Raw genomic sequence first — 21,481 nt, 5'->3', positions numbered from 1 at the left:
CATGCACAGAGACTTGTACATTCACAAGGATAATTTCACGGCCTGCTGTGTGCTGGCAAAGGGGTTTAGGACTTTCCCGACACAATCTCACAGAGAGCAAACTCTCAGTCATGTGGAGACCCAATCCTAATAATACATGCAAAGGAAAGGTGCAGTTTTATAGTGAACTGTGTGTATGCTGAGTTTGCTGGCCTGACTCTGTCCTTTAATTTGACAGATGGTCATTAAGTGCTTGTACATCTCAGTGAGACACTTGCACCACTCAGGGTCTAGGGCAATAGATCAAACCTGAAAGTTTCATGCCCGTGTGGCCTCGAATCAGAGACAGGGAGATGTGTGATGGAGAAAATCAACAAAGCCATGTGATAGGGAGCAGCAATGTTTGGGAGTGAGGGTCAATTGCTTTTTAAAATACAAAGCTTATATAGATTGATTATTTAACTCAAACAGAGCCATTCCTTCCAGGCATGCTCAGTTACAGTCAACACTATTCACTCAAGTTGTGGTCCCATATGTGAAAAAAAGGGATTTTTTTTTTTCATTTTGGATTAATACATTCATTGCTTTTATTATGGGGTGCTGAATATAAATAGGGCAGTCAGGGAAGAGTGCTGATTTGCTTGTAATCTCTAAACATTACATGAGAAATAGCAGCCTCCAATGTGAAATTTATCAAGAAGAAATAACACCCGCCATGGAACTTCAATAACTCTAGTAATCTGGTAATCTTCAAAATTTTCACAGGAAGATCTTGGCAGCTTACCCAGTTGTCAGCAAAAATGAAATACCCAATAGATAATGCTATTGAGAAAATTCCCCAAATTTAAGCAAGAGTTTTATATACATTTGCCAATGCATTATGAAGTATTAGAAATAGTGAAATAGCCCTTCAAAATAAATGCAGAACATTTGATATCTCTAATTTCACATCCTGTACTTTTCATATTCTTACTAATCCATAAAATACAATAACTTGCAGTAGATCACCTCATTATTACAAATTAGCGAGCTTCCATAGCATTGTATTTCATTTCTTATCATTAAGTATATTTAAACTGATTTATTTTGCCTTTCATCTCACTATGTAAAATTTATTTTGAATATAATCTTAATGAAAATAATAAGATAGGACATATAGTTTTTCTGCCACAAATGCTGCCCTGAGGACTTTACTGAGTTCTTCAGGTACCAAGTTACATTTTAAGAAAGTTTTGATAAATCTCGTAAGAGAAAAAGTTGTAGAAAAAGCTCTAAGATCAGGTTTTAAGATGAGGCCTTTGCAGAGAAAGCAAAAGGAATATGACAGTTTGTCAATGAGGAGCAAAAGATGGGAGCAAGCCAAATCTTCTCAGATGCAAAGAAGAGAAAAAAGTAAATAGTTTTATTATTTGCAGAATTTGAATTATGGCTATAAATGGCTGTTTGATATAAAATGGAATGGAAAGAGAAATTGTAAGAAAACTAGGGAAATCTCTTTATCATAAAGATATTATAAAAATAGGCCCTTATAGATCATTATTATATATAAAAATAGCACTAAAATTCAATTCATTCCTGGATTTTATTTTTAGTATACCATAAAGATCTTTCTACTTTCCTACTATTTCAATGAGGGGGAACTCTAAATTCTTTGTCATCACCTTGCACTCATTTATGTGATAGATAAATCTGGGTGAAGAAAGTGAGCTTGCTTATTTTGGCCCATCACGGTTTTCTTCAGTTTTTTGTTTGTTTGTTTGTTTTTTCACTTCTTTTTGACAGCCCATCCTTGAGAAGCAGACCCTCTCCTCTCTTCTGTATTTTATGATGTAACATGTCCTATATATTATATGCTGTATATTATTTGTGAATATATATGTATGTACATATACTATCTTTCTTTTTACTTTTCTGATTTTCAACCTTTTTTCACCAACATTTAAAATTTACGAGTGTGTATCTTATGACTAATTTCATAAGATCGTAAAACACTGGAAAATAAAGTACCTCATAGTTTTTAGTAAAGACATGTTAAAGAAATCACAATTTCCATTTAGATCACCTAAAAGAAAAACAACTGATAGAAAAATTACAAATACTTTCACATTATATCAATTTATCTTCCTGGAGTATTAAATATCCTGGAGTATTAAAGTATATACTTTTGTTTTTTGATCTTTTTAAAGAAGACCTAGAGTCCCCAAATGACTAAATCCAGTAAAATTGGAGAGGCTATCAACTTTCACTTTTTAGTAAATAATAATTAGATATCACTAATAATTTTTAGGCTTGCATATGACACTAATTTTCATATGTATTCCAAAGTCAGTGAAAATAGAGTAAAAGAGAGAGAATGAGTGGGGAAAATCAGAGAGGGTGACAAAACATGAGAGACATCTAACTAGGAAACGAACAAGGGGTAGTGGAAGGGGAGGTGGGTGGGGGTATGGGGTGACTGGGTGATGGGCACTGAGAGGGGCACTTGACTAGATGAGCCCTGGGTGTTATACTATATGTTGGCAAATCAAACTCCAATAAAAAAATATACAAAAAAAAAGAATTTTAATATTTCCTAAAGCAATAAAATACAGTGTTTGAATAATGCAAGCTTCATGTTCTCAAAAGAAGATAGGGTAACATAGTTTATATTTCCTCTCATGTAAATCCACTTTGGATACAAAGGTAATGTGATCTATAATTAAAATGCCTGAAATATGAAAACATACCATAAAAGTGCTGTGATGCATCAGCCTTCCCAAAATAATTATAGACTTAAAGCCAACAGAATTGCATTATCCTCTAGAAAGATCCAATATTTCAAAACAAACAAACAAAACATTTCAACACTGTGTAAAGCAAACTGGAAGAGTGAGAGTTGACATCCTGGAGATTCCCATTTCAACTCTACTTCTCGGACGTCAGGCCCGATAGTGGACATGTCCAGGTAACAGTCTCTTCTCCAGAGACCTGCCTAGTCTGGCAGGTCACTGTGAAGTAATTAACGCTAACTTCCTGCAACATACAAAGAGCCCAATAAGTCAATTACTATGTTAATTAAAATACAATCTTATATTTTTGTATTTCCAAACAAATGCTAATAATATCTCATATTTTCCTCCAGATGATAAGGATTGATTGTTCAAACCAAAAACAACCTTTCCTGTAAAGAAGCATTAACACATTCATAGTCTTCCCTTTGTCTTAGGCTTTTACATAGATCTTCCTATTTGTTGTGTCATGACAAAGTTACTCTTTAAAAACAATAAAATTGGGATCCCTGGGTGGCTCAGCAGTTTAGCGCCTGCCTTCGGCCCAGGGTGTGATCCTGGAGTCCCCAGATCAAGTCCTACATCCAGCTCCCTGTGTGGAGCCTGCTTCTGTCTCTGTCTATGTCTCTGCCTCTCTCTCTCATGAATAAATAAATAAAATCTTTTTTAAAATTAAAAAAAAATAAAAACAATAAAATTATGAGGTGCCTGGGTGGCTCAGTCAGTTGAGCATCTGGCTCTTGATTTTGGCTCAGATCATGATCTCTGGGTGGCGAGACTGTTGGACTCCATGCTGGGCAAGGAGCCTGTTTGGGGTTCTCTCTCTCTCTCTCTCTCTCTCTCTCTCTCCCCACCTCTCTGTTTGCATGCACCTGCTCTCTCTCTCTCAAATTAGTAATAATAATAATAATAATAACTAAAATGAGACTATTTTTTATTCCTTAAATCTGAAGAATCAAACTTGGAAAGAATAATAGATGTGAAACACTACAAACCTAACAATTTACGACCACATTACACTGAAGCATCTCTAAATGTTCATGTGCCTAATAAATATTTCCGAGTAATATTTGTTATGGTGTGTTCTAAAATGTGTTAAGTTGGTTATTACTGTAGAAACAATGGTTATGTTTTTATAGACCTGTATAAATCCATCCATAAATAAGGCATCTTTTATGGACTAGTGTGGAAGATTTTGGACTTTCAGGTCAAAAATAAGGTTGTATACATATAAAACATATACCTCAGGGGAAATATTTTTGATGTATTGTCATCACTGACTGGATTATAAAAAATAATGTCAAAGCTTCAATAAAGAAATGTAAAGACTGATATGAGAAAGCAATATTGAATTGTTATGCTCCATTTCTCAGCATATAGGTCATCTGATTTTACCCAGAGGGTATTACATATCTGGGATTCTAAGTCCATTTAGAATATGCTGAAGGTACACCTTCCAGACACACTATGGCTTTAACTAAATAAGTAAACTGTCTATAATGCTTTCTGTAATTTTTTTGACCTGAGAAAATCATAAAGATAATACTTTCTGCTAGTCCAAGACACAGAGGGATTCCAGAAACATGAGACATGCACTGTTTTATACAAAATCTACATATAAAAAATCATCTAAATGTCTTTTGAAAGAGATCAAGTGTGGGATGATCTTCCACAATCAGTAGCACTATCGTTTGGTAGTTTGTTTGAATTTTATTTTGTTTTCTCTACTTCCTTCTAAACCTGTCTTCCAATATTTTGTCCACATAGTATATACCCAGCATATTTTGAGACATGACATTTTATGACAGAACAGATATATTTATAATTCTAAACACCCAAGTTATGTGATTTTAGTGTTATACTTTTCCTTTTGATATTTATAAAGTAATATATATTTTTCTATTATTTACACAAATTTAAGCAAATGCAATGCTGCCCCTTTGTTGTGGAAAAGTTCATTTACTGTATTAAGTAACTTGTTTTGGATGTAAATTCTTTTGGAGAGTCTCTAACTTTCTCAAATATTAGGTTAATATATTTTGTAAGATTTGGTATGTATTCCACTGTGTATCAATTTTCAGAGTGACAGTGAAATCTTTTATAGGCCTGGTTGAAAATCAAATGCACATGGAAGTGATCTGAAATCTATGAAATGCTCTGTCTGCCCTAGTGCCACCCACCAAGAGGGAACACAATAGGTATCTTAATGATTAGAGAGATAGTGATGATGTTAAATCCAAGTTACTCTTAATCTTTAACATTCAATTTGTATGTGTGTGGCCCTGCACGGAACAGATGTTGGAAAATGACCAGCAATGGATCATTTTGCAGAAGAGTCTTAGCACGAGGGAAGAAAAAACATAATCTATGCAGTCAGATAAATAGGGATGCCATTGCCAACTCTGCCAATTATTAACTACTTAATAGATACATTAATATACATAATCTGCTTGTACTTTAGTTTCAGCACCTATAAGGCAGGGATAATCATTCTTACTTCATAGCATTGTTGGAAAGATTACTTTTCATATATGTGTAAAGCTCCTAGCACATAAACTTCAGGTATATCACTCAGTTTTTCCATAAGTGTTAGTGTCCTTCTTCCTTCTTCTTCTTCACCACTTAAACTTTCTTTCTTTTTCTTTCTTTCTTTCTTTCTTTCTTTCTTTCTTTCTTTCTTTCTTTCTTTCTTTCTTTCGTTCTTTCTTTCTTTCTTTTCTTTCTTTCTTTCTTTCTTTCTTTCTTTCTTCTTTTTTTTTTTTTAAGAGGGGGAGTGGGGGGTTGGGAGATGGGGAGGAGCAGAGAAAGAATATCTCAGGCAGGCTCCCCACTGAGTTCAGAGCCCTCCTGCACTTAATCTCAGGATCCTGAGATCAGGACCCTAGCCAAAATCAAGAGTCAGTTGCTCAACTGACTGAGCCACCCAGGCGCCCTGCCCCCCACTTCTTCACCATTTAAATCAAATTCAACAACGATTTACTGAGCAATTCCTATCATAATGTACTAGGCACTGAGGGATGCTACCCTCAAGCAGCTGGAAAGATAGAGTGGGAGATAACACACAGGCCATCCACCCACATACACAAAGAAGGACACTCAACAAATAGATCTTTTCTGTTAATGGTGCCATTATCATCTATCTATTCCTTCTTTTCCCACAAACTGAACCCTGACTAGCCATCAATCATCATACCCCATTAGATCTCCCTTCTTAATATCTTTTGCATCTAGTTTATTACTTGCATTTCCTTTGCTGGCCACTGCTCTAATTAAGTTCTTATTGACTTAACTATTGCAAGAGTTTCTTAACAGGTTTTTCTGCTTCAATACTTTCTAATCCACAGTTCAATACTTTCTAATCCAAGCTTGGTTATTATCATTAAAGCAAATTATATTCCCTTCATCTACCTTCTAAATTTTTGACTTCCCCATCAAAAACAAAAAACAAAAAACAAAAAAACATTTAAGTCAGTTGACACCTTGAACTTTTCCTACAGTTCTTTGACTAATTGGCCAACCCATTCTAGATTACAATTGATAAATATTCATTAAGAATGACCTGCATCCTTTTGCCTTTCCTCTATTTATCAACTTGGAAATACTTTCAATGGCATATTCTTCCCTCTTCACAAAATATCTCCTTGTCAGATCTCACCTAAACTTTGTAATACTGATCTGTATTGTTGGCATGAATCTTTCTTCCCCATGCTCATGCCTATATTATGACCTCCATATATATGAACTCTCTTAGATGTATGTATGCTTATGCCTATATATCTCTTCCACTGGAATGTAAGATCCTGAAGAGCAGAGAATATTGGATCCAGTTATGGATTTCTCCAGGCCTTAGACAAATGCTTTGCTTTTTGGGGGGATGAGGGGAAGGTTTAAAAAGAGAGCCTCTCAACTGGAACTGGATTCAGCTTTTCTTGATCTGTTCTCACCAATTTATCTTTCATTCCTCTTACATTTATTCAGATATTACTTTTTTTCAAGTCTTTGACCTAGTTCCCTAACCTTTGGCTAGTGGGATTCAATCCCATACTCCCTTTTATTTTACATAATTTAACAATTTCCTTTGATGAATGAGGTATATAGTTAGCCACCTTTATATATTGACTGTAGTGGAGCCATGTAATGTCATTTGCCCAATTCAATCCTTACAAAATCTCAAACTTACAGTTGAAATTTCACATACCAATTTGATAAACTGACTGAAGATCAGAATATACCCATGTCCACAAAAGGAAAGGAGCATCACCAGTGGGAACTCCTAAAAACAAAAACCCACAATTTTGCTATCCCTTTTATCCATCAATGCATAACAAACTATCTCAAATCTTAGCATTGGCTTCAAACAATGGCAGCATTTATTTTGTTCATAGATCTGGAACTTATTTTCTTCACATACTTTACTTAGTGTCATCTCAGTTGGCTTGAAGACCTAGGGGCTGGAAGCAAATGAAGGCCCATTCATCTTCATGGCTAGTCAACTGGAACTTTACCTGGGGCTGTGGTGAGGGTACCTATAGATGGCTTTTCTAAGCGCTTCCTCATAATGTAGTGGCTAGGTTCCAAGGACAGCCATTCCAAGAGGAAGTGGTGGAAACAATAATACCTTTTTGATAGCCTCAGAAGTCACACAGAATTATTTCTGCTGTAGTAACAGTCCCACTCAGATTCAAGGGGGAAGGCACATAGACCCTATCTCTAATGATACTGTATTGTTAAGAGTATGTGGATGAGGTATATTGCAAAGCAAAGTCTGGAAAACACAATCTTCTACATCAAGCTTGAAGAGGATATCTGCAGATATAATCTATTTCTTGATAATGTTCTCCACTGTATATTATGGGATGTGAGTTGTTATAATGGCAGGGAAGAGATTAGGATTATTAAAGATGTTGCTCTGTACAGTTTACTCCCTGGAGTTGGGATTTAGACATTTCACAGCTAACTTCAGATATTCTCAAACGCTAGAGCATTTGCTTAAAGATGCAGGTTCCTGGTAACCAGAGATTTAAAATCCCTAGGATGGACTTAGCGACAAGGTATATGATAAACATATCAGTGATTCTTAGGTAGTTGATTTAGGATCCACATTTTGAGAAACACTGGTTTTTTCCATGATTTCAGCACATACCTTATGATAAAAATAAGACTTTTGAGTGAGTCTTTCCAATCCACAACTAGCATATTGGAGGGGTAGAGTGGGGAGAGGAAATGGCTATGTTGAATGGCAAGCAGTATAACAAGCTGTGCTGATGTCTTATTTTCTCAGCCTTACTATCTTAGTCTTTAGAAGCCAGTTAGTTAACTGGTACTTGCCAAATGAGATGTGGGATGTGGGAAATAGACATTATTGAATATGCGCAAACTCTATACATCTTTCTACATTTTATACTTCAAACCTACTCTGTGTGCATTTTTCGTTTTAAAAAAGCTTACATTTAGGGGGATCCCTGGGTGGCTCATCAGTTTAGCTCCTGCTTTTGGCCCAGGGCATGGTCCTGGATTCCCAGGATCGAGTCCCAGGATCAAGTCCCACATCGGGCTCCCTGCATGGAGCCTGCTTCTCCCTCTGCCGGTGTCTCTACTTCTCTCTCTCTCTTTCTCTCTCTCTCTCTCTCTCATGAATAAATAAATAAATCTTAAATTAAAAAAAGCTCACATTTAGAGAGATGAAATTGCATACATTCAGAAAAAAAACAAGAAATAGATTCAGGATTCACAGTTTCTCTGACTCCAAAGACATCATCTCCTTGTCCATGTTGCTTTGATGCTCAGTATCAGTAGCATAAATTCTAAAGTTGGATTAATACCCTCCATCATTTATGTGAATAATTTGCTTAAAATCAGACATCATGCAAGGACCATGGAAAGACTTTTCACCCCCCAATGGACTAGAGTTTTTAATAACATTTGCCATAAATACGTTTTATCTCAAACTCATCTTGTCTTTGCAATGCAGCACTGAACACAGAGGTTCAGTCAAAACTGCTTTGAAATGCTTTACAAGATAAAACACTCTTCTTTCTGAAAGATTGGCACCACTTTTAGGTAACCCTATTCCTACAACCGAAGATGAATCGAGGTGACCTTCTGTCTGGACAAGAATATAAGTTTCTCTCTTAAACTTTCTCAATTCAGTAACCACTTTTCCTTCTTAACTGTAAGTTTTTAACTTTAGCACACAACACAGACTATCTGCACTCTGAGAATTTAGTCATGAGTTAACTGTCACCCAACACAGACCAAAGGCTCTCATAAGACGTATGATGTTGGAGGCAGTATAATGGGTATGTTAACTACCCCTTCTCCCAGTCTCCAAGTGCTATCCTCACTATCAAGTTTAATCATCAGAAAGTGGAATACCTTGGCCATTTCCTCTTATCCCCCACAGAAAGGCTTTCACTGAGTACAATTTAATGTTATGTTTCAGCCTGCAAAGTGAATCAATACCAGAACTGTCCATTTGAACAGTATTTTTGTTTCTTGAAGACATTGTCTATTATGCTATTCAGCACCTCTTCTACAAGGAACCACATGATAAATTCTCCTAAAATTTAGTCCCAGGAAAAAGTTCGTTTCCACAGACAAATGTTTATTTTCTTCTGTCAGAAAAGAGAAAAGAAAATGTGTAAACCAATGTGTTTATCTTTTTGCCTTTCCTGCTAGAAAACTTATAGCCATTTTGAGGGTCCAACTATAGTAATTCACTAATACCAAGGGCCTCTTGACATCTGTTTGATTTTCTTGCTCCTTTTGGAAAATTTCTGATCATTTTACATTTTTATTTGCATTATTTTTTTTTAGAATTAAAATTATTTTTTAAAGAGTAAATTATAAAGAATGCAAAGTGAAAAAATGAAGATAAAATTATTTAAAACACCTCCCAAGACTTAATAATTTCTCACCTCAGTATCTTGTAAATTTTCTTTTAATAAAAGTTGCAAATAACAGGATTTTCTGACTAGTCCTAGAATGCAGGTTTTGGAAACCCAGAAAGCCTTTTTTATTCAAAATTACCCCTTTCATCTCTTATCAACAGATTAGGGAAATCATGTCATTGTCAAGTGTTGCTGTCAATCATTTGTCAGTTACCAAGATGATGGTAAATAGTGTAGTCATGTCACATCTAGACCACTTTTAACCTCTTTATTTCTATTACCCAGATTAGCCTGGCTTTAAAGAGAGGATTATGTTTCTCTCCAAATGTCTATGAGACGATTCTGAGTAACAGTGTCCACTGAGTAATAGTGTCCAAACCTAGATCTCCATAATAATGTATTGACACAGGATGAATACAGCTTTACAGACTGTTAGCCTAAACAAGCAAAAATTTTAGTGAGTAGAAGAGCATGGAATTTAGTGGATAAAGTGGAAACCAGAAAATGTGAAAAATTACACTTAAATTTATCTTGCATAAGCTAAAACTATATAAATGAATCTGCTCATATTCTCTCCAAATTCATGACAGTGTTATTCTAATTAATAATTTGGCTACTTGGTCAGAAATTTCTTTAGTAACCAATCATTTTAATTGGTCAGTCCTTAAAATATTACAAAATTTTTGAAAGGTTATGATCGTCTCAACTGGGTCACTTGAAAACACTTTACTGTTCAAATACATCCTATAAACATTTGACATAATTTGTCTGAATTCAACATAAAAAAAGTATTGCTTTTCTTGTTTTTAAATTGTAAAGCCAAAGGAAACTAAAATCTTTTTAAGCTTCAGGAATTCATTGGCTTAACAGGACAAAAAGCTCTAAATTTCAGGGTATGTGACTCCTGTCCATCTCCCCACAGAAACATACACACAAGCATACATGTTTTCAGAGAGGAATCCTTCCTCTGCTCACCGTGCTGAAACGAAAATTTGGCCCAGTGCCCCCTAACAAATACGGATGTGAACATTGTGGAGAATCAGACTATGACTCATAAACAAAGTCTTGGAGTACCTTCATGTTTTCTGCTCATCTCTAGAAATATCAGGTATATTATTTGCAGATGGATGAGGGGCTGTCCCTGAATAACAGGCAGTTATTACCAATCACAGAGTCAAGAATGCTATTTAGTTGCAAATTCTCATTAACTGAAAATCTACATCTGTAAAAGTGGTGTTTAACATACATTATAATTTCTCTCATTGCATGCCACTTTCATGCAAACATAAAGAATAAATTACATGGTGGAAGTTTATTTAAACTTAACCAGTCACTCTCCAAAAAGATGATCAGAGCTCTGAGGTAATCATTAGACTCCACAAAAATGTTTAACACAGGTAAATAAATAGCATTCTTTATGCTCTGATTACTAAATGGCTAACACCACAACCAAAATGGCCTTTTTAAAAAAAAGAAATTAGGTTTCACTAAGCCTAACCTAGCATCACTATGTTTACAAAAGTGAAAATCTGTAATAAGGGACACTAGAAATATGTGCTGTCAGGATTTCATGCTAGTAATATTTTCTTATGAACATAGTAATTTAGAACAGTTTTACAAAGTTTACTTTTTTCTTATTTTATAAATAAAAATGAAGTAAACTTTTTTTTCATTATTGAAAACTTAAAAAATGAACTACTGGAATATACGGCGACGATATGGGAGAGCTTGGTTTTTGTCTCATGGGGTTGAAAAACATATCTCTTGGACAACAGTGAGAAAAGCGATAGAAATTTATTAAGCAGAGATAAAGAGAAAGCTCTCAAAAGTGAGAGGGGTCTGGACAGGGTTGCCACTGAGGGCATTTATGGTCTGTCTTTTATAGGAAACTGACCAGGGAACTTGGTAAATTTCTTATCAATATCAGGGCAGATTGGTAAATATCATGTCTATATGTAGAACAAACATGGTGGACTTGTAACAAACAACATGTTTCTTTGTAAATACCATGAGCACAAACAAGGTGTTCCCTCCTCTCTGGTTAATATCTCCTCCATAACATTTCTCTGCATCTGGGATTTCTGTAATTACTTAGTAGGCATTAAAGGGAAATACTCCCTAACATTTTGGAGCTAGGGAGCCAGGTTTATTATTTTTTTTATTTTTTCTGTTTTTACTGTCTTAGCTCTGTTTTCTTGGATGGGTAGGAGCCTGACTCAGAGGGTTTATGGGAGCCCATAGACTCCTGGAAGCCCTTATCTTTCCCTGCCAAGCCCCATCTGCCCCTAAGCCATTCCTACATTAACGAGTTTATATCACTTATAAAAATGTATACCCTTTTCAGTTTTGCAGCATGTCCCATGCCACAGACAGTAATGCACCTATCTCATTTGATTCTGTGAAGCAAAAGAAATCATGTGTATGTTCCTCTTACATATGTGAGATCAAGTTTCCTGCATCTACTTTCTCATTTTCCCCCATACATTGTGATGCAGATGACAATTGTAAAAATGCTTTATGCTCATTTCTCTTTACTTATTAACTGATTAAGCAGTAGTTTAGGTAGAGAAATTTTTAAGTCTAATGAGACATATTTCTTTTCAAGTGCCTGATTCATGTAGATCCACTCACAGAACTGTCCTGGAGAATACTCCCCAAACACTTTTTTTTTTTTTTTAATTATTTATTTATTTATTATAGTCACACAGAGAGAGAGAGAGGCAGAGACACAAGCAGGCTCCATGCACCGGGAGCCTGACGTGGGATTCGATCCAGGGTCTCCCGGACCGTGCCCTGGGCCAAAGGCAGGTGCCAAACCGCTGCGCCACCCAGGGATCCCCTCCCCAAACGTTTAGAAACTTGCACCATCACTCTTGAGTGGAACAGGACTACTGCTCAGGAAGTCTCTGAAAGATAAGCAGAGGTGTAAACAAATCCAGGGCAAATTGGATGGAATTCATAATGGGAAAAAAGGAGATCTTCTAAATCAATGGTAAGTGACTTAGAATCAAAGGCATGAAATAAATTTTTTTTTCCTGGAAATATAAAGTCAAAAAATATAATTATTAATAGCCTTCCTAAAGAGAATTTCCCTTAGGCATTAAAACTTGACTATAAATAGAAATGACAAAACATTATAAAAATCATAGATGTTAAGAGTAGGAGGAGATCTAGAAGTCTCTGATGATGAGGGTTTAGAGTTAATGAGCACTCATCTTGGGCTTGGCATGATGAAGGTACTTTTACATAGATATCTCCTTTAACACTTGTAAGAAGCATGTGAGAAAAGTATTATCATTCCTTTTTTATGGATGATCACAGTAAGGCTGAGAGGTTAAGAAACTTGCCCAGGGTCACACAGCCCCCCAGGAGAAGTTCTTGGAAGGGCAGCCGGAGAACCTAGTTTCAGAGTCCAGGTCTTATAGCTCTTCTTAAATGACTAATTTAACCCCTTATCTTCACTGCTTCGGAGTAGGGAAGTAGTATATCTAGAGCCACTTAGGCATTTAGGAGCACAATCAGGACTAAAAGCCGCGCCAGCTTGTCACTTTAAAAAAAATCACTTCTGAAAGGAGCCAGGAGAAATGCTATTCCTTTTGTGGAGCAAAAAGTAGGAGTGCCTCTGAAGCAGGAGTTTGTGGGTTTAGTGTGCCATTTGGTGAGGCCTCTTCCCTCTACTATTTCCTCCCACCCATTGTCCATGTATCAAGCCTCATAAAATACTCCTGGATGAATTAACTGGCCAAGCACACCACTGCAAGGCAGGCCTGGTGCGTGTAAATTGCCTCTCAGTGGGTGGCTATTATATTTATATTGGTTTAAACTGTTTCCATTGCCAATCCATTATGCTGGAATTCCCCCTTGCTGAGGGCAGCTGTGTTATTCTTTTCTTTGACTGAAGCCCAAGAACTATCTCTCCAACTCCTTGGGAACCAACCCTTTAAGAGTAAACATCTTGAGTCAAATGGGGCCCCATCTTATCCCACTGCTATTTGCTAAATTGGGAGCATTCCCCTCTGGCCCCAACCAGTTCATATTGCTCATTTTTCAAAGAGATAGAAATTGGAGTGGAGTGAGAAAATAATGTGATGCATATTTATCAGAAAACCAAAGGAATGCAGTGGGAATATCACTTGTACTAGTAACTGCTTCCTTAGAAGGCGAAGGATTCAAGCATCACCATGAAAGATGCTCCAGATGGCCCCAGGTATGTCCACAGGAGCGCCGTTCAAATAAAGTGCCAAGTTTGTGAGTGCCCTTTCCTGAACAGAATCTCCTAGCAAATGCTTATAGCTGTCTCAGTATTGAACACGCATTCTTAAAATGAATTTCCTTGATCCAGTTTTGAGTTCAAAACCAGTGACTAAGAGTCATGAACCAACAGAACTTCCATAATGTGCATTTCTACATATAACTGAACGTCAATAATATGTATTTCTATTTCTAAATGACATGTAGAATTTGGAAGCAAGTTTATGAATTTAATTGTTCCCTTGAGTGCCGGGTTTATCACTACTAAGTGACTGTCAATGACCCCACCTACTTGTCCTGTAAACATAGACTTTTGTTCCTGGGGGAAATAAGGGAAAACATTTGGAAATAGTAAACTTAATGATACATGTGCAAAGGCAGCTCAAAAAGCTTTTGTCTGATAGTGTGTCAGTTTCATCAACTTAATTAAGAATTGACACCTAAAAGCAATTGTTAACGCAAGGACAAATACAAATTAAAAACAAAAATTCTCCCTGTTAAAAAAATGGACAAAGAAATTACTCTGTCTGAATAAGAGGATGAGATTTCTTTCTGTCTTGGCAATCTCTTAGTGATTGCCTGTGATTTGCATCACATTCTGATTTAAAGCTTACTCAATAATGAAAGTGAATTTAAAATATCATAACTAAAATGATAATGAAAAGTAATTTTTAAAAAATTTTTTAAATTTACTTATTTATGATAGTCACACAGAGAGAGATGAGAGAGAGGCAGAGACACAGGCAGAAGGAGAAGCAGGCTCCATGCCCCTGGATCCAGACGCGGGACTGGATCCCGGGTCTCCAGAATCGCACCCTGGGCCAAAGGCAGGCGCCAAACCACTGCTCCACCCAGGGATCCCAGAAAAGTAATTTTTAAAAATAAAAATTCATGTCATTTTGTAATTTTTGTCTAATACTTTTGTAAAGACGATTTCAAAGTTGAAGGAAGATTTTTTTTTAAAGATTTATTTATTTATTTTAGAGAATGAGAGAGAGGAGAGGGACACAGGGAGAAAGAGTGGGAGAGACTCTCAAACAGATTCCTGGCTGGGCGTGGAGCCTGATGCGGGGCTCCATCTCATTGATATGCGAGAGCTTGGTTCTTGTTTCACTGAGTCGAAGAATCAAACTCGCCAACATTAGAGAGTGAGTAAAGGGATAGAAGTTTATTAAGTAAAGATACAGAGAAAGCTCTCAGATGATGAAACTGATGATGAAAGGGGTCCCGACAGTGTTGCCACTAAGGTCTTGTAGGGTTGGTCTTTTATGGAGCGCCTAATCAGAGAATCTAAATCCTTTTAACATAATCATTGATATCACCATTGAGTAAGGACTAGTGATAACATCTTTAATGGCATATTTCCTTTACAGAGTCTGATGATTTTTTTTGTTGGTTACAAGTAGCTGTTATAACAAGACACCCTCCACACCCACACCTTAGGGTGGGGTGGTCAGGCTTCTTCCCTTATCTCTAGTTTCCTTACACTCAGCATTTTTGGGATTTTGGGGAGCCTACTTCTGCAGCCCCCTACCTAGCCCTGCCTAGCTGTTTGTCCCTAACTCATCCTGACCTCTAAGATCATGACTTGAGCCAAAATCAAGAGTCAGACCCTTAAAAGACTGAACCACTCAAGCGCCTCAAGGGAGATATTATTTTTAATTATGTTTCCCTAACATTGCAAAGTTTTGAGGAAAAGATTTATATGGACTTTGGAGGCTATGTGTAATGGAACAATGACCTGAGTCCTCCCATCTAATACACCAAGGTTCTCTGCCTTAATCAACCTCTGTTTCAGTCAAGACCACAGTCAGACACAAAGTGCTTTTTGCTTCTCTGTGTTCAAGCAAACTTTGAACTTCAGTTCATTAGGTAACTTGTTATAGTAAAGTCTGTAAAGTGAAAAGGAAAAATAAAAAGTTTTCCAAATGTTCATGAGATAAATGTTAAGTTGAAAATCATTTCAAGGGAATTTTAAGGAAACAAATTTTTTAAATATATATGAAATTAGCATGTACAACAAATGATAATACAGTGTTTGATACCTGAGTAGGGTGATTTATTGGGACTGAATTTTAGTTCTTGTATTTAAAGTATATGCCAGTAGTTCTCAAAATTTAATAAAAATGAGGGTCACCTGGGAAAATTATTTTATTGTGGTTTCATAGGACCCACCTCTGAGATCTTGGTTCAATAGAAATGGAGTCATTACCCGAAATCTCCATTTATCAGAGCACCCCAAGTGATCCTGATACAGGTAATCCAGAAGCTCCAAATTAAAGAAACAGTAGTATATACAATAAATACATGACATTCCAAATTCCCAACCTAATTTGGAACTAGAACAAATCTAGTCTCACTTTTAAATAAATGAAAAAATTATATTGTAAATTATTATTCTTTTATTCAAGGACTGTTAATTTGTTACACTATTTTTACATGGCTAGCCAAGAAAGAAAGTTAATTATGGAAGAAAACACAAAATAAAAATGTTTATATTGATGTGTTTCAGTATAGTTAAAATAAAGAAAACCCAGAGTTATATTTGAAAGCATTATATTAATTTGCAATATCAGGAGCTAGAAAATAAGGAAGGCAAAATTACATTGACATAAGAATGAAAAAAAATAATAATAATTTGCCCTTAAAAATCCCATGCCAGAAGCTTTATAAAACAATAGAACCTTTACTTAACCCTATTGGAAAAAAGAGAATGCAGCATCTGAAATGTCAAACGGATGTCAGGGAGTGGAGAGAGAGGTTCAGTTGCTGCTGAAGAGGCATGTGTGGTACCTGGATAGTGCACAAAGTAAGGATTTCTGGGAGGCAAGTTCAATGGGAATTACTTTGGAAATTTTTCCTTAGGGGCACAAAATTTAAACTTACACCACTGTGGAAAGATTAGCACTGTTGAAATTGAACTCCCTTGGTGAGAGTAGCAGCAGAACAGTATCTCCTGTTAAACCTGCTGTCGGATTCCGGCTAACTCAATCTCAATTTCTTTGCTTTTTAAAGCCCCCCGAAGCTTTATAAAATGCCGCTGATATACTTTCTCTTATGACACAGATCAGTACTGTCATATAGGAAAGTATTCCTTACTCTATCTCCATATTTCCAATATCAGCACTGTCTTCTTATAATATTTCAAATCAGTAAAGTCTTTAGTCATAGAAATCATGCATTGCACTATTCAAGCTTTCAAACTGACAGGTCATTTGACAAAACAGAAAAAAAAAATCCATGGTAAATCCAGTGTGTTGTAGAGCTGGATTCCTATTTGTTTTGTTTTGTTTTTCGTTCTTTTCCTTCTCTTAAACCATTTTTACATCACTATCCCTCATGTGCTTTATTTTTTCTGTGTTAACCTTTTATGTGTTCTATTTCATCTTTGGAAACTATTCAGGGATTCCTGGGTGGCTCAGCGGTTTAGCGCCTGCCTTCCGCCCAGGGCATGATCCCAGAGACCCGGGATCAAGTCCCACGTTGGGCTCCCTGCATGGAGCTTGCTTCTCCCTCTTCCTGTGTCTCTTTTAATAAAGACACAAATAAATACATGTCTCTTATGAATAAATAAGTAAAATCTGTCTCTCATGAATATTTATTCAATATTTTTAAAGTAAAATCTTAAAAAAAAAAAGGAAACTATTCAACTTCTTTTATTTTGCTTACTGAACACATTGATACATTTTATTATTTCTTTGTTGGCTTCTTTTTCTTAGCTTTTGTTTCCTATATAATATGTTCTAGCTATGCAGGAATTTCTTTTATACCTTAACCTCTATGCCCTAGCCTTCAGCCTCTCTTTGATTCCATTTACCTTTACTCATTTTCACACTTTACTTATTTCCTCTTTTTTTTTTTCTCTATTCTGGACTGAATTGTGTTGTTTCAAAATTCATATGTTGAAGTCCCAAACCCCAGTAACTCAGAATGTGACTATATTTGGAGATAGGATATTTAAAGAAGCAATCAAAGTAAAATGAGGTGATTTATGGGCAGCACAATCCACTATGATGGGTGTCCTCTACAGATAGGAGATTAGCACACTGACCACACAGATTGAAGGATGACCATGTGAAGACATAGCTAGAAGGTGGCCATCTGCAAGCCAAAGAGAGAGGCCTCAGAAGACACCAAACACACCAATGCCCTAGTCTCAGACTTCAACCTCCAGAGCTGTAAGAAAAAAAAAAAAAAAAAAAAAGTCAATTATTTAAGCTACCCAGTTTGTGGTATTCTGTGATGATGGCTTTAGGAAACTAATTTTCTGTGTCCATCTTTCTTCTCCTTTATATTCCTATTAGAGCTCATCATTGTTTTTCGAATATTCAAAGCATCAGAGAAACTCTAGGTTTTCTTCACTTTTCTTTCTCCTGTTTATTCACTTATCTTCCCCTCCATTGATCAACACACAAAATATTAAAAATACTTCCAAAATGTGTGTTTTGCTCAAAGCATTGTTCTGGGAGGGTTTCAAATTCTCTGGAGTATAGTTTCATCATCTGTAAAGTGGGGATAGTAAAAGTATTAATCTCATATAGGACTGTTGCAAAGATTTAATGTATTAACCCATAATATGTCTAGAGCAGCATCTGGCAAATAATAAGCTAAAGTAAATAGTGAGTGGTTCCATTATTATTACTGCTCTTTCATTCAACAAGTATCCACTGGGTGCTCATTCTGTGCTGGAAACTATATTCATGGAGCTCATGGTCAAGTGGGGAAACATGAGACTATATACAAACTAAACAATAAGTAAATACTATTAGATGTTGTTAAGCACTATGCAATCAATTTTTAAAGGTGATATGATACAAAATGATGGGGTAGCTATTTTAAATTGAGTGGTCTTTAGGGAAGTCACTCAATTCTGCAAAAAGAAATAAAGGAGGGAAGGAAGGAAAGAAGGAAGGAAGACCATCCATGCAAGGCTCAGGTGACAATGGAGAAAAAGGCAGTGGGAATAGTTGGTGCAAAGACACTAGGTTGGGCCTGAGTCGGTGATTTTAGGAAGCTGAAAGAAGGCTAACACTACAGAGAAGTGGATAAGAAGGCAAGTAGCACAAAATGAGGCCGACTGAGGATTTAGGAAAGGCCAGTTCATATTGGACCTCATAAGCCACTGAGACATTGAGAGGTTAAGCAGCTAGCTGATATCAGTACTGCATGCTAGTTTATAAAAAGAGCATGAAGAGCTCAACTCAGAAATGCTTGGAAACCAGGGCTCAAGACACCAAGAGTCTTTCTGTCTGTCTCTGTCTGTCTCCTCACAACTTGTTTCAGCATCGTCTGCATCCAATTCATCCTGTCCCTCCAGTCTATTGTGCTCTGAGAGGGGCATTTAGAGGAATTCTACTTGGCTTAGTTTGGGTCTCAAGTCCATTACTGACACCATCACCACCATGAGTCACAAATGTATCCCTGAATCCAGGGGAATGACAGATCCAACTAGGATCACAAGGTTTGAAGGAGTTCCCCAGAAGACAGAAGGTGCCAGAATAAAACAATAAATCTCTATAGTCTGAAAAGAATCTCTTAATGGGTAGCAAGTGTTTAGGAATATGGGATTGGTCTTTCCCTTGGGCTGCAAAAGGGAGCTCAGTGGGGGATAATGGGAACCATGGGACTGTCTAGCTCTAGGAAAATACTGCTCTGGCCAGCCTCACTCTGTCGTCTCAGTCTGAGCAGGTTTAATACAACTTTGTAATAAGTTATCCTAAGTATTCTCTATCCTTATGTCCAGATTTTGCAAAGTCTCTTCATGACAAGGTATTATTATTTTATTAGCAATTCAGAAACTTGGGGCTTTCCCAGACACAAGCACTGTGCATTTTCTGGCTGGTCTTCTCACCCCTAGGACATAGGATATGAATGCTGGGAAGCTGGTTGGGCCTGGTGAAGTGCTGAGCTGCTACGTAGCACATTGCCAAGAGACTGGGGATTCCCTGGAGAGGTAGTGTTAGTGCCTTGTGTGCTTTACAGAAGCTGCTGTAAGCTCAAAGGCATGTCTCTGATTGCAAACAGATACCAAAATATAAAACGTGCATTCTCTATTATCCCAATCCTAGGAATTTACTAGGAAGAGACACTAGAAAAGTAGGTCAAAATACATATGCAAGGATGTAATTATAGTAAAAAAAAATAATTTGGGAAAAAGAAAGGGACATTTTGGGTAGGGAGTCTGTTTAATGCATTGTTGCCATTATAAGCATTTATTTCCTGACTCTAAAGGACATAGCTACTGGAATATCTTCCCATAGTACAAAAATACCCCTACTTTAAGGTCCATCCCCCATCTCCACCATGACAATCCACAGAGATAGACTGGCAACAGCTATTCAGTTATGCATTCAAAAAAGACTAATTGTATGGTTTTGACCTCTGTAGATGATAGAGATCCCAAGAAATCACAGGCCTGGTTCTTTACTATTTAGGATAGTGCTGCTATGAACATTTTAGGATATGCCTTTGGTTGAATATATGTAGGCCCTATTGCATATACACCAAGGAATGGAATTGCTGGGCATAACATATGCCTATGTTCAACTTTAGTATATGCTAGAATTGTGCTATTGAAAATAAATATGATGCAAACCATGAACATAATGTAAAATTGTCAGTAGTTGTGTTGAAAAAGTAACCTGTTCTAACTAGCTGAAACTGGTAAACTACCAAGAAGTTTGAATCGCTCCAAAATGCCAGTCCTTTACTGGATCTAAATGAAGACTTTTCCTAACCAATGACCACGTTCTCAGACCTACGAGTAGCTCAATATGAGGAGAGGGTAACACAGGTGTTGTTGCATGGGATGACAAAATGCTGCAGACATAAGCAAGATTTTACATGATTTTATAGACATGGAGGACTTTATCATTTAAATCAGTATTTCTGAAGTGATTTGAGTGCATATGAATCACCTGGGAAGCTTGTTATAAGAACAGATTCCAAATTGTAGGATGTACGTCTTTAACAATGATTCTGCTGTAGGAGGCCCAAAGCTCACATTTAGAAACGTACTGTTGTATTTTGAGGAAACCTAAGAAAGTTTGGAATGGGTGAAGGATATTCCAAGTTTATTTTGTTTTGTTTTTTAATAGCTCCCTTCTAGAAACACTTAGCATGAATTTCACAGGGTGTAACTGGAAGTAATTTAAAACCAATACAAAGCTGCAGCAATTGTTCAGATAGGAAATAATAAGAGCCTGAAATTGGGTACTTTGGGCTGGAGATAAGAGAGGGTGAATTCAAGAGATATTAGGACTATCTGAACCTAGTGTGATGTAGAAAATGAAGTCAGGAGAGAGACATGGAGTCTGGCTGCAATTGTTAGATGGACCATTGTGCTATTATTCATCAAGATAAGAAATACGAAGGGGAAGTAGAAAATGAATGTTTGCCCATTCCAATGCAGAACATGAGCATGCTATTTGAATAGCCTATATTGTCAGTTTCTCTCAACCCATCTGCCATTTCTGGCTAGCAATGGTCATAATGTGAGCCATTGTGATATTAGAAATGGAGGGATTAAACAGAAATAGCAAGAGCTACTATTGCCTCAGAGACGTTTAATGCTCTGACCCCTGAAATAGCCTG

At 36.6% G+C, this 21,481-nt stretch overlaps 1 long non-coding RNA gene across 2 annotated transcripts in view; it reads right to left on the bottom strand.

Annotated features, from left to right (window-relative positions):
• LOC112658657 (uncharacterized) overlaps positions 1-21,481 on the bottom strand; it is a 93,981-nt gene that overhangs the window by 53,102 nt on the left and 19,398 nt on the right. Inside the window, exon 4 of one of the 2 annotated variants that reach the window (XR_003135868.3) lies at positions 17,480-18,064. The exons of the other annotated variant lie outside the window; for it this stretch is intronic. This is a non-coding gene — a long non-coding RNA (uncharacterized LOC112658657). Of the gene's footprint in view, positions 1-17,479; positions 18,065-21,481 lie in introns of those variants that run through there. 2 annotated transcript variants of the gene reach the window in all.

This window comes from Canis lupus, chromosome 12 (genome assembly GCF_003254725.2).
Source record: "Canis lupus dingo isolate Sandy chromosome 12, ASM325472v2, whole genome shotgun sequence".
In the NCBI taxonomy this organism is placed as follows: Eukaryota; Metazoa; Chordata; class Mammalia; order Carnivora; family Canidae; genus Canis; species Canis lupus.
The sequence above is the reverse complement of the archived record's forward strand: the minus strand, read 5'-3'. Positions and strand labels throughout refer to the sequence as shown.